Below are 13,620 nucleotides of genomic sequence, written 5' to 3' on the forward strand. Positions count from 1 at the left end.
TGGAATAACAATTGATTCCTAAGAGTAATATTTAATGTGGACTTGCTTTCAGCTCTTCGTTTGGAGCTGCCATTAACTGAGAATTGACTGCAAAGGGAAGGAGGAATGGTCTACTGAAGTCACACAACTTCCTTTCCACCTGTTCCTTTGCTTTATAGGTATAAGTTCTTAAGTTCTAGAGATGTCATGACCAAAATAACCACCTAAATGAAAGGGATTTTTAAAGATGAATGCTGTTAATCTCCTGCTTCCTTCCCTGTATTTCTCCTTTCCCTACCGCATTTGCTTCCCCATCTGGCCAGCTGCACAAAACCATGCTGCTTTTCCTATTATGCATTCCCATGGGGTAGAGATGCTTTTATTTTGGCATCATCACAGTTGCTGATGTATGAGTACAGGGGAGAGAGCTTAGGAACCTTGGGATAGTTCAAGGCCAAAGATGACATAACGTAGGGGAGACTAAGAAGATAGAGTATAGGATAGCTTGAGTAGTCCTATAATCCCAAACCTGAGGTGGTTGCCAGCAGCTTGCAGATTCTGAATGTTTATGAAAAGCTTAAAAGAAGTAGCTAGCCAAAGAGTTGCAGAATCACAGGGCTTGGAAGGAGGGACCTCAAGAAGTCATCAAGTCCAACCTCTCTGCTAAAGGAGGTACCCTACAGTAAGTCTCACAGGTAGGCATCCTACTCCTGTGCGATCGCTTAGGTATATGTGGCCCTCCATCCCCCTAGATGCTTGAAAGAAGAGGTTTCAAGTACCTCCTCCATTTTCTCAGCTTTGACCTGAAGCAGAGGATAAAGGATTATTGTTGTCATTCAAAGCCATCTGGAAAAGCTTTTTGTGGCAGTGCTGTACCATTTCAATGACCGTGAAACAGTGGGAGTATGAGAATGTTACTGTGTCACTGCATTTATATGCCCTGCCTTAGCTGCTCTCTGTTACTTAACACTGTTCTTTCAATGTTTGTTCAAAATGCATTTGCCAGTTTGCTGAGGTCACAGTTTTTTCTTACTGCTCTGAAGGCCACAAAGGTAAAACATTTGTCATTCCTTGTTTTGCAATTTTTAATTTTTTTATTTCAGTTGTGTTCATGCTCCAGTAAGGCTCTTGTCTTTACTCATGAAAGCAAAGAAAGTAATAAGAATGTTTTGTAACAGCTGTAATAAGGTGCAACAATAACAAAAAAAAAATTATCCCATAATAAGTATTTCACAACAAGTATGTTCTCTTCATAATTTTACCATGTAATCAGGAAAAACTGTCCCCCAGTAACACATTAAAGGTTGTGACCAGATTGCCACAATTTTACTCCTGGATTTTCTTCTACCTTGTAACAGCAAATGAGAACTTGTGGTATGGTTATAGATGTAACATGCTCAGGTCAAAAGCTCTCTTCATTTTGAGATCTGTATCTGAGCTGCAACACAAGTTTTTGTCACACTAGCATCTCAAAGACTAAATCATGGAGTTGCTTGTAATTCTGCACTGTATCAGACAATCTGATCCTAATTAAATTACTAACTGCAGCACAAACCACAGACATCAGTTCCTAGCTAGCACGCCCACATTATTTCTAGATGGTGTATTCTATTTATCTTCATTTTTAGTGATTTCACTGCAGCTTTATAATTAAACCTGTCTCTGACATCCTAGGGGAAGGAAAAGTGCTCTGTAGTCATGGCCAGTTGGACATCCTTATGTGTTAGGAAAATGTTGCAGTGATAGCTGTTCCACAGCATTTCTGCATTTTGTTTTAACGTTCAGTGTTCTAGAGTTCTTCAAGCCATGGAGTACTTGGCACAACTGAATGAATTGCCTTGATTGATACCATTTCATACGTCATGGCCTATTTGTGAATTTTAATTTAAGGACTATTGGGCTGATTACATTCACATTTCTGTGAATTCAACAAAGCTTTTGAAATTTAACTCCTTTAGGTTCTTTATTTGTATGTCATGGCCTTATTCTTCAAACACACTTTAAAAAAATAAATAAAAGACCATATGTAGATAACACAGCAGTCGTACAATACATGTAGAGTCCTGTATGAGATCCTTACAAATTCGAGTGCTCAGGACTGAAGGTGCTCAAAAGGTCTATTGCATGTAAAGTTTAGTGGGCATTGTGGTGGTGAATTAATTGTTGAACTAGATGCATCTTAGAGGTCTTTTCCAGTCTTTACAGTTCTCTGATTCTAAAGTCACTTGACAATTAGGAAGCATCAGGATTAAAATTCCTATCTACATAAACATGTATTTACATGGATTTTTTGAAAGGTATCAAAACCCATTATGAACTCCTGGAAAAAACAGCCAAGCACTGCTCTGCATTTTGCGTATCTTTATAATTTTGAAAGTACCAGTCCAGAGTATTTTAGTGGGAGTTAGCCTTCGGTGATTTCCTAAGAGTACTGAGCACAATAGATATACCAAAATCACTCTGTAGTATTACACAACTTGTCAGAAATGTGGATTTTGTTTAGAAGTTTAGGGGATTTCTTCCAGAACCTGAACCTGAAAAAAGGTAATAGGAGCGTCTCAAAGCACATAAATTATAAGTTCTTCACAGAGGTGAAACGCGAGTGCAAAATTACCAGACGTATAAAGTTCTTTAGAAGAGAAGAAACAGGTGCACTTTGCTTTTGAATGACTAATCTAAATCCAAAAGTATTATTTTTTTTTTCAGGCTAAGCATGAGTTTCTTTCATTTTTCAGTCCCGAGCCAAGTCTTTACTCTTTGAAGATGTCATTAAAACCACCTCAAAGTCTCTCTGCTTCACACTGTGATTTTCAGGAATTGCTTAAAGGTAAAGCTAAACAATGACATAACTTGGTGCTACAAGGTGGTTAATTAAGAAGTGCCAAGAACAATGAATTAATGTGCTATCCATTAAGGTATTTTTCTGATAACTACTTGGTTTGCAATTATGCCTGGTTTAATCTGACAATAATACTAAGAAGTTGTGGCTTTTTAAAATGGCCTTTGTTTTGGGAAAAACTCTAATTTGTCTGACACGATTCACTGGTGTCTATGCTTTTCTAAGGGTGTTGTTGATTTATTTCTGGGTTTGTTTTTTTGGCTTAGCTTTGAATGAACCACTGACTAATGCAAATAGATACATTAACATGGAAGATGTTAAATGACCTGCTGTCATTTATGTAAAAGGAAGAACAGAGGACTATGCTGAACGCTGGCTGTTCCAAAGTTAACAGTTGTACAATGCATTTAACTGCATTGTTTTGTATTTTTAGCAACATTTGGGCTGTTCATAATTCTTTGGATTATAGATCACTTTTACATTACAGAAGGAGATAATGGATCTCTCTATTATTACTGATGGATGTTTCAAGTTAAGTGTATGTGCTGATACGTCCATGCTTTGAAGGTTAAAGACCTTGTGATAGAGAAATAGAGACTGACTTTCAGTGTCCTGTGCCAAAATTCCCTTTATCTTTCACTAGTGTGCTTTGCTACATGTATTGACTATTGGAAAATCCTTTGAAAGGTAGTAACAGGAGGAATATTATGACTTGATTTCTTGCTGGATAAATCCTAGCTATGACCCATTATGGTCAACTCCTTTCTTTCAAGGAACAAACTTCTAGAGGACGGGAGGGTGAATAACTTCACTCATAATGCCATGTTTTCCACCAATCAGAAGCATCTTTGATTCTTAAATGTTGTTGGAAATAAAATTCTGACTAAATTTAATTTCAGTTCATGGTATTTAGGAGAGACTACTTCAAGCAATTAAGCAAGCATTCATTTTTCCTAGTCTGGTATGCAGTCATAGGAATGCAAGGAATTTGCTGAACTTAAAATAATGTATTGAGTATTCTTCTGGTTATTTCTGGAGACAACTTTACTAATTTTTTTTTTCCTCATTCTCAAAATTTTTGTATAACGATTGACAACAGTGGAGATACTCCAGCTGAGGTACTCCAACAGCATGAGTCTAGAGGAACACACAGGAATAGTCTCATTTGGATTTCAAATGACTGCTCATGTCTTTAACCAATGTCATGCTTTTCCTTCAAATATAGTCTCCATACTGCCATCTGTGCCTTTGTAATTGTACTGTGGAGGTGATTCTAAAATACTAAACTTTATGGAAAACCAGTATGGTAACCTACAAATGACTGAGCTCAGTCTGTGCCAAAATAGATACAGCTCTAGCAATAAGGAAAGCCCTTGCAGACAAATTGTCTGTATGTTCTGGGTTTCTAAATACTAGAAATGAATTTGTTCCAAATTTGGGTAGAATGAGGTCTCAGAAATGTGGTTTGCTTGAAAAATGGAAGGATGCTTTTTGGTTAGGTAGTGGCTTGCTGTTCAGAGCTCCTGTGTGACTCTGAGCTCTCTCCCCTTGCTGGATATTGAGCTTTGACCATGCACTAAGGAGGACCTTCTGTTAGAAATTGTTGCAACAGACTCGTCCAAAAGAGCCTGAATCTGCCAAAGGAGGAACTTGAACCTTTTGCTCCTATTGAGACCAAATAATCTCTGCTGAAATGAACTGTTTCTTAGAGAAGGTCTGGGCTGGATCTGAGAATTTCCTTTCAGAATTGATAAACAACACAAATTCTTGATCAACTTTACTTACTAGTCAAAACATAATATCGATTGAGAAGCAGGGGAAAAAAAGCAGTGTTGTATATTGCTTGCAGTTAATACTTCTTATGAGATATTGTGAACAAAGCAGATCAAGATAGTAGTGCAGGTTATTGCTTTGCCTTATTTTGTCAGTCATGCATTCAGATATACCACAAGCAAAAACAATTTCATGGCTCCTGATATATCTGCATCACATCCTGTTTGAAAACCAATAAAAAGATTGAGTGATTTGCCTGGGAAGGGATTGTAATGTTCAGAAGACCTTAGCTTTGTAACCAAAGATTTTAATCCTTATATTGTTAGACATTTCTTCCCATCTGTAAATTGAGAGAAATGATCATTTTCAGAATTAAATCAAAATTTAAGACTGCAAATTATAGTAAAATTGCAAGTTATAGTATTTCTACTTAAACATTTAATGGGTTGCCATAGAGAACTCTCCTGTGCTTAAATTAAAATGGCACTATCCAAGAAAACTAAGCTAATATTTCTTGGCTACAGAAAGCAGATGAATACAATCAATGCACTCAGTGGGAAATGAAAGGGGAAAATATTCTCTTGGTTTGGGTGATTTCAGGTGTGTTCACTTGCCCTTTTGTGTGTCCTCTCTTTATGTGTAAAATGTCTGTTATTTCCTCTATGCAAATTTGTTTTGTGAATATTTTTTTCTTAGTCATCTCATTTTGAATCATCTTTGTTTTCTGTAGTTTCCAAAAAATCAGCTGACTTTTAGGTAGTTGATGTTCTAAATGTTACTGCCATATGACTACAAGTTATTGATGAAAATTCAAACACATCCCTCTGGGTTTTATTGCATCGCCCCAAAAGCCTAACTGCAGTTTTGGCCTCTTGTATAGCAGATGTGTAGTGTAACAAGAGAAGAAAAATCTAATCACTGATATCTTTGTTAAAACTTTTTCACAAAGTGTGGTGAGCACAGTGCAGGAGATGTGATGAATCCTGCAGGTAAACACAACTGTCCTTGTTTGCAGGACGGAGTGTTTTAGTTTGCACAGTTTTTGTACTGCTCATCGTCATTGCAGATATTTTTCCCTTACCAAACTAATATTTGGGTTCAAATGTTCACTCTAATGTCAGGACCTGATATTTTTACTTTTCCCTTTCTCTTAATTTTATTGATTTTTCTAAGCCAAACATTCCATAAATTAGTTCTAATAGAAGGCTTATTGTGGAATGTGATATAATTGGCAACTGATTGTTGATGTAGGAGATTTATGTTGGCCATACAGTAATAGTTTCTTATAATTGAATACATATGTGATTTCCAGTGTCTAGACTTGGGAACTTTCCCAGGAAGGAGTTCCAGGTGGTTATCTAACTGTAATAAGCCAAATGGCTACCACTCAGTCTGCAGACATGGGAAATATGCAAATATTACTGGCAAATGTAATTATTTCATAAATCTGCATTTAAATCGCAATATATCCATTTACATCTAATGGTTTGACCAGCTTATTCGCTTTATAGATTCATTTAGAATCTTTTTTTTTTTTTTAATCTGAAACTTTCTTTCCCTTGATTACTCCCTGAACTGAAATAATGTCAAATGCAGAGGGGAGAAGTTCTGATATGCCTGGATGTCAAAAAGTTTAACTATATCACGTGCCTGAGTTAGTTGCTTTAGTATATGAAGTAGTAAGTGCTTGAAGTAGCAGTTACATTGCTGTATATTGAACTAATTCCTTGAGATTTGATTAGGTATAGTTAAATGACATGGCAACTTGAGTTTTCATTTGCTAGCAGACTAATTTCTGGAAAGATCTCAGAAAGGAAACGTGTCTGGAAGCTGCACAGCCTACTAAAGCATGTGGTGATTTGATATTGTCCTGATCCCAGTTTGCCTCGAACATGCTTTGCACGTTAAAACATCCCTGGAGAAGGAAAACACAGTTGGCTATCCCAGCATGAATACTCTGCAAATATTGTTCTGGGGCCCGCACAGCCTGTGACTCACAATGAATATTTTCAGCTCTGGTTCTTACAGTACAATAGGAAATACAAAGGAAAATAAGTAATTTGCTGGAGCCTAACACAGTGTGACTTGATCACTGTGCTTCAGAGAACAGAAGAGCTACATTAGCAGAAGTGAAAAGTCCTTTCAATTCAGATTTTATATGCCAGATGGCTGGCTCTTGATCTTATGTTTTGGTGGTGGGCTTTTTTTGTTGTTGTTGTTGTTATTTTTGTTGTTGTTTTTCCTTTTATCCTACCTGTTAAGATAGCAAAGAATGACATACGTTATCTGGGTCTGCAGCCAAGCGTGTGGTCCAAATTATTTTCACAGAATGCCTGAAAAAGTCTGCTTACTTGCCTGCCTGCCTCGATCATTTTTTCTCAACTAATTAGAAAAGTCTGCCAAACATTTTTGGGCTAAGGCACTAATTATTTTCAAACAAATGTTTCAATTTTGCACAAGTTAGGAAGTGTCTCTGTATTAAATGACTGCATGCCAAGGTGCCAGAGTAGTCAGTCCACTTTCGTTTATCAATATGTCTGGAAGTCCTGCAGGACCAAGGAAAAAAAACTTAAAAGCACCATTTTAAAGCAAACAGAGATCTGTTGTGTTTGGTGATGTTAAAGGAGATAATACTGCAATACTTACTTTGTACGTGCTAGTTTTTAATGAGAAGTAGGTCTATTTTCCTTCTGGAAATGCTGTTTTTTGTGATATTTGTAATTGTAATGGTCCTCAGATTCTATTATATATATATATATATATATATATATATATATATAAAATATGGAAATCTTGTAGTTTTTCATGCCAGACTGGCCTATCTAACCCTGTCTCAGCTTTTTTAGCCCACTCTTCACCATCCTATTTCAGCATTAAAGAAAAGATGATCCCTCATGGCAAGGGCATCGGAGAGTCTTTTTTTGTAAAAGTTCAAGTTGAATTTGGCAATCTAAAGAAACTTGAATGGTTTAATGAGGCCTACAACTTGTTTTCCAAGTAATCGCCTGAACCTGGATTGTGTTTCCCTTCTTGGAAGTGGTGGTGATCTTCTAGAACAGCCTCATCCTACCTCAGCTCTGGAAATGTTTTGGTTGTACTGATTTATTTGTGACAAGGTTCACAGTCTGATAGTTTATGTCACTGATAAGATATATGCTTCAGATTAGCTGTATTTCTGCTGATGCTGCTAAACTGCCATCTGTCTTTCAAACTGTTTGTCCTCATCCCAAAAGTTGCTCTGTAAGAAGATGGTAGGTTGCCATACTTAAGAGTCTCTTGGGCTTCTGTTGGATCTGCTCTTGTGTAGCCAACAAGAAAACAGTTTCCACCAAATGCCTTCGTCTGTTTTTTGAAAGTAGGGGAAACTTTTTTTTTCACAGAAAAGTACTGTTGGAGCAGTCCTTGTGTTATTTTCCAACGATGACAAGAGAAATTCAATATTTTATTTCACAGCGATAATGAAATGGTTTACTTGTGAGACAGTGAGTTTGTTTTTTAGATCTGTGCTAGCACAAAATTGCTGCATTAAGGTGGTGGGCTTTTTAGTTCTGTTTCTTGAAGCGTATATTAAGGAGGAGGGCAAAATGAAAAAATGAAACCATCAGAATGGCAGCAGAACTTGGAACATTTCATTACTTGATTAATTTTTGGAAACCACCTGTGCCGAAGAAGGTGTGCCTAAATTCTACAGTATTTGTATCTCTTTGAACAATTATTCGCATTTGGGTAATTGGGTAGACATAATTTGTAGTTGAATAATGGATTATATGTGTTTTCTTTGCGATATTTCCCTTCCTCCTTTTAGGGAAAATACTGAACCTGGTTCATGAATGTTTTCTACTATTAATTACTTTCTGCCCCAATCTGCACCCACTGGCTCAATTGCCATCTGTCTGCATAGGGTGTGGTGTGCTTTCTTTCTTTCTTTTTTTTTTGGAAAAAAATATAAATTGTCTGAAAAGAGCTGGCTCTGGACAATGCTGGCTGCTCCTGGCTGTTCTTCAGGAGTGCATGATGACAGAAGATGTCAAGTGAAGACATTGTAAATATGGTATTCCTGGTTCTTTAGTATGATGTAGAACAAAACACAAATGAGCTGTGAATCCTAGGGTGTTTCTCAAGGTTCAGTCCATAGTCATCACCTACATGGCAAGGAAGCTTTTAAGAAAGCAGAGCTTAGAAAACTTTTCTTATTCTATTTTGCTCTTTTCCTTCTTGTCCTTTCAGTGCACTGTTATTTGCTAGATAATTCTCTCTGCTGGTTTCAAGGTGATCATTTTGAGGACATGAATCTTTCTTTCAACATCAATCACACAGTCTAAACCTGGCAATGACCACTAAGTGTACTAAACATTTGGTAACCCTTCTTGGCTTTCTTGACATTTGGATGTCTGCAGATTCAGCCTTCTCCTGAGGGGCAGAGGAACACGGAGGAGGATCTGAATTTGTTCAAGGTGGTAGCTGTTATCCAAGACCAGTAAGGACCTGATGGCACCAAGAATGTCAAGATACCTATAGCCATGCAGAGGTTAGTGGTGAATCCAGTATCTTTCCAGTGAAGTACCTTTGTGCCACGAAGCGTATAAAATACACCTATGTATAAAATTCCTGTGTCCTCCTTCATCTATTTTAAGGATGTATTGTCCTTAAAATAGATGAAATTTATCCATCACAACACTGCAAGCATTGTTAGAATAGTAGGTATCCCATCCCATACATCAGTTAAATTATGTTCTTCAAACTTCTCCAAATACAATTTATGCATTCTCTGTTTAGTTTCTGGAAGCTGTCACGGCACAAAAGGAACAGGCTAAGTTTGAATGTATGACCTGTCATGGACTATTTTTCTTAAGTTGACAGAATGATGTACCCCCAAATCACCTCTATTTACCACTGATATATTAGAAATATTCTATGGAGCCCCATTATACACCCTCAGAAGCAAAAGAAAATTTTGTCAAACCAATTGCATTTTGATTGACGTCTTGCCAAATCGGAGATAATTCTAAATGGCAAATAGGGTTACCAGAGGCCAGAATTTTGCTTCTCTACATAGCACAAATATTTCTCTTTTCATGCAGCTGCCCATAGATGACTTGATTCTTCATTTTTTGTGTGAAATTGAAATTTATGGATGTCCTCAGAGCATGGTAAGTTCATGCTGTATAATCCTTTTTGTGTTAAAGATCTTGATTTTTATGGGAAACCACAGTGGTTTTTTGGGTGTGTTTTTTTTTAAGTGAAAAGCTAAACTTTCTGTCCAAGAACATTTCCTATTTTGTATATCTTCTCAAATGAGTTTGCAGAAGTGCAGTGTAAATCCAGTGGGAGTAGCATTCCAATATAGCTACATGAGTGTTACATTATTTTAAATCAAGTAAATTTAGTGGTGTAAAACCTGTTGCTCTTCTTTCTCATGATGTATTGCTACAGTTATAGTTGATTCAGCAGAGACCTACTTGTACTTTATTTCTTATTTTCCTCTTTTTAGAAGAATCCCTTTGGAATCTCTTCCGATATCTTTTCTCAAGTAAAGTGTTAAAATGTGTGCAATTGAAATAATTGTAGGAAGATTTCCAAGTTGGCAACTTTTCCTTCAAACAAAGGTCGTTGAATGCTCTCTCTACAGCTTGGTAGTGTCTTCCCTATTCACACCTATTATGTAACTATAAGAAAACTTCATCTATGAACATATTTAATAGAACTTATCCTTTATACCTGACCTTTTTATTTTCTTAATGCAAACTAAAGGACATCCTGACTGCAAGTTGGAGGCTGGGCCATTGGCTTGTTTTATTCCAAGGAGGAAATGTGTCAGCACTGTCCAAGAACCCAGTAAATTGCTCTTTCTGTGGTGTCTGGGAGAGCGATGAATTGCTCTCTCAGGGGTGTCACTAACTCTTAGGTTGTTTCTCAGTGCATCACTGAAGTCTGTGTATTGCATAAAGTAATTTTCACATGAGAGAAGAGCATTTTCTTAGCTGGGTTAGCTGTAAATTCACCCTAAGGGACAAGGAGAACAATGAATGCAAGACTTTACGTTGTCAGGTACATGATTGCACATAATACTAATCTAATCACAAGCTTTGAGATGGAAAAAAATGGGAGAAAGGGAGGAAATTCACTATCCCAGAGAGAGACGCTGACACCGGACAAGCAGCAGGGATAATTCTTTCTGTTCTCTGATATATTGGTGTGACTGCTGTTGTGCTTGGCAGAAAACACTCAGCCTAAAAGGCTGTAAAGTTTACAGCTCTTCACACTGTGTTGCTGTGTTATGGAACCCGGTAGGGCACAGCAATGGAAAAGGATTTCTTGAAAATCTTGTCAATATATTTCGTCATTCTTTGGTTGACTGAACTGGAAGCATAAGCTGTGTATTTTAAGACAATACTTTTTTTACAAAATAACAGCATGGAAACTAAAATCTACTGCTTGCTGCAGAATCATATCATTAAGGTTGGAAGAAACCTCTAAGATCCTCAAGTCCAGCCATCAACCCATGCCCACCATGCCATCTAAGCCACGTCCCTCAGTGCCATGTTCTACTCTAGCCATAGTCCTTATTTTTAGTGGAAATGTCTTAGTAACCAAAACTACAAAAAAAAAAAAAAAAAAGTCAGAACAATGCACAAGGTTTCAGCTCAGAATGAATTTGGTTGCAATATATAATTGAGCAGTGAAGTGAGAGAGTTTTGAAATTATGGAGTTGATTTTAACAGTTGACACTAGCATTAAATGTTCTATATTTTAAGCTCCTGCCTATTGACATTTATAGATAGAAATAGTGATCTGAATTCCCCTTGTGGGTTTGGCAGATAGGTTTGAAAGTTGTTTCATTTTTGTATGTAATTTTCTTTTGGCAAGAACGTGTGTGGGTGGTGGAGGAGAGGTCAGTTTGTCTATGTTTATAGGTGCTGACAAGTTGTCTGAGATTTATTTTTAATTCAGCTTGTTTAAAAACTGCATGGCTGCATGGCAGTATGTTTTTTTTAAAATACACTATTGCCAAAAGTTTTCATGTTAAACTTTGTGTGTGTGCCCCATTGCTTCTTATGACAGAAATTGGCTTCACTGATGTATAGCGCATTAGTTAGACAATAGCTGGTTAAATGTGAGCTTCCAGAAGCTCAATCATCACCTCCATTTTTTGTAAAGTTATGCATTCAGTGGTTTTGATATGTCATAAGAACTACTTGATGCTTTTACTAATTAATGCAGTCAGTAATGTAACTTTTTTAGATTTTTTTTTTTGCTGATGTGAATGAACTCCCATTGAAATTTTATAATCACTGAGAATAAATAGATACATTTTGCAGGTATTTGAATGAGATCTTCCTTCAGTGTTGGCAAAATGATTGTAAAAGTTCTGGTTATTTCTAAAGAAGATGAAATTTATGTAGTTTGAAGCAATTTACAAAAGAAATTTGTTGCAATGAGAGGGAGAGGTAACCTGTAAGTGCTGTGATTAGCCGATGTGCTTTCAGTCCAACTAGGTCACAGCCAGCATGGCTTTGTCCCTACAGGGGAGTTGAACTAGATGACATTTAAGGGATCCTTCCATGCAGGTGCTCAGGGACAGTGAGCAAAGGAGCAGCTCTCCTGGCCCCAGCCCTTGCAGGGTACCTTGCAGGGTACCACTGCCTTCTGCTGCACAGAGAGAGAACTATTTTCAAGCATTATGTTGGTAAAGGGAATTGCTGCAGTGCTGTGATCAGCCAGATCTTCTCTCAGCTGTATTGCATTGATAGCAAAATGATACAAAATCATTGTCGGATTGAGAGCCAAGTGCTGCAGAGAGCATCCTTCCTGCTCTCGCAGAGGCACTTTCATCCTTAGTATGGCAGTTTCAAAAGATTTTGGGCCAAGCATTGCAACTCTAAAAAAAAAAAAAATCATGAAATTCATTTGGATATTTCTGTCTAATGTAAGCCAACTCAGGATGTGAAGCAATTAGCACTTCTGTAGTTGTAATCATCCACGGCAGTCTGCACTTGGGTAGCTTTAGCCTCAGCTCTTTGGGTACACCTTTTCTCTTTCTTTATCCAGAATGAGATGTATCATTTGACCATGGGCTGATCTAAAATGAAAACTTAGATTAAGAGCAGTGCCAGTAGTAGTAAATGGTTACGCTGCAGGAATCAGAGCCAGCTGAAAATTAGAATTTTTGAAAGGGGGACTGGAGTCTTAATCTCAACCAGCTCTGGAAAAATTGCAGCTCTGTTCTCCACAGGGAAGGAGGAGGGGAAAACGTTGATTCAGAAAACATGTGCTGCGCTCCACTGTATAAATCTGGATTTCAAAAATAAACTTTTTTAGCATGCTTGAAAGTTGTTGCTGACTACTGCCAACTAGAAGATTTAATAAAGAGTTTAACTTAGAGCAGCCCAAGCCAGCTCTGCAAACACATGCTTTCCCGCTGAGATCAGAACGAATATCAGTGCAGTGTGCAAGAGCCAGACTGTACGAGCAGGGCTGTCTGCATGCATCCCTCATCTGACTTCAGTTATTGTTATGGCTGGCACATTTCCATGGCTGTAATCATTGCAGAGTGTGTCCAAAGATCTGCTCCAAACTCGATCGTGCTGCTTACATTTTTTCAATTATTTTAGTAAGGCTCTTTCATCTGCAAGCCTAGTCTGTCTGGTGAATGGACACATTTACCTTCTCAATTATAAATCTTTTTATAATCTCTTGTGCTCTCCCTACATACCTTCTAGTGTTGGATTTTTGTACTTCTTGGAGTTCAGCCAATTGTGAAAAGTCTTTTAACATAAAGACAGCAAAAATTAACAGGTTGTGTAAAAAGTCACATTTTTCATTAGATCTTTTTGAGCTGCTTTTTGAAATGTATGTTTAGTCCAAATATACTTGAGTCAGTATCTTGATGGGGTAGATATGGGAAGGGAGTTGAAAACAGATTTCTGTTTTCAGCCAAGAGTTCAGCTTTTGTCTAGTGATGTGTGCTGCTGGGAGAGGACTGACTTGGGGAGGGCAGCACATCATGGTTAGACCTCCAGGCATCTCCC

At 37.5% G+C, this 13,620-nt stretch overlaps 1 long non-coding RNA gene across 4 annotated transcripts in view; it reads left to right on the plus strand.

The window, feature by feature from the left end:
* Positions 1-13,620, plus strand: part of LOC149916276 (uncharacterized) — a 189,752-nt gene that overhangs the window by 157,615 nt on the left and 18,517 nt on the right. For all 4 annotated transcript variants that reach the window (XR_016470400.1, XR_016470398.1, XR_016470401.1 and 1 more), the window contains exons 2-3: positions 8,989-9,119; positions 9,673-9,741. This is a non-coding gene — a long non-coding RNA (uncharacterized LOC149916276). The remainder of the gene's footprint in view (positions 1-8,988; positions 9,120-9,672; positions 9,742-13,620) is intronic.

Source organism: Phasianus colchicus, chromosome 12 (assembly GCF_987193195.1).
Source record: "Phasianus colchicus chromosome 12, bPhaCol1.hap1.1, whole genome shotgun sequence".
NCBI lineage: Eukaryota > Metazoa > Chordata > Aves > Galliformes > Phasianidae > Phasianus > Phasianus colchicus.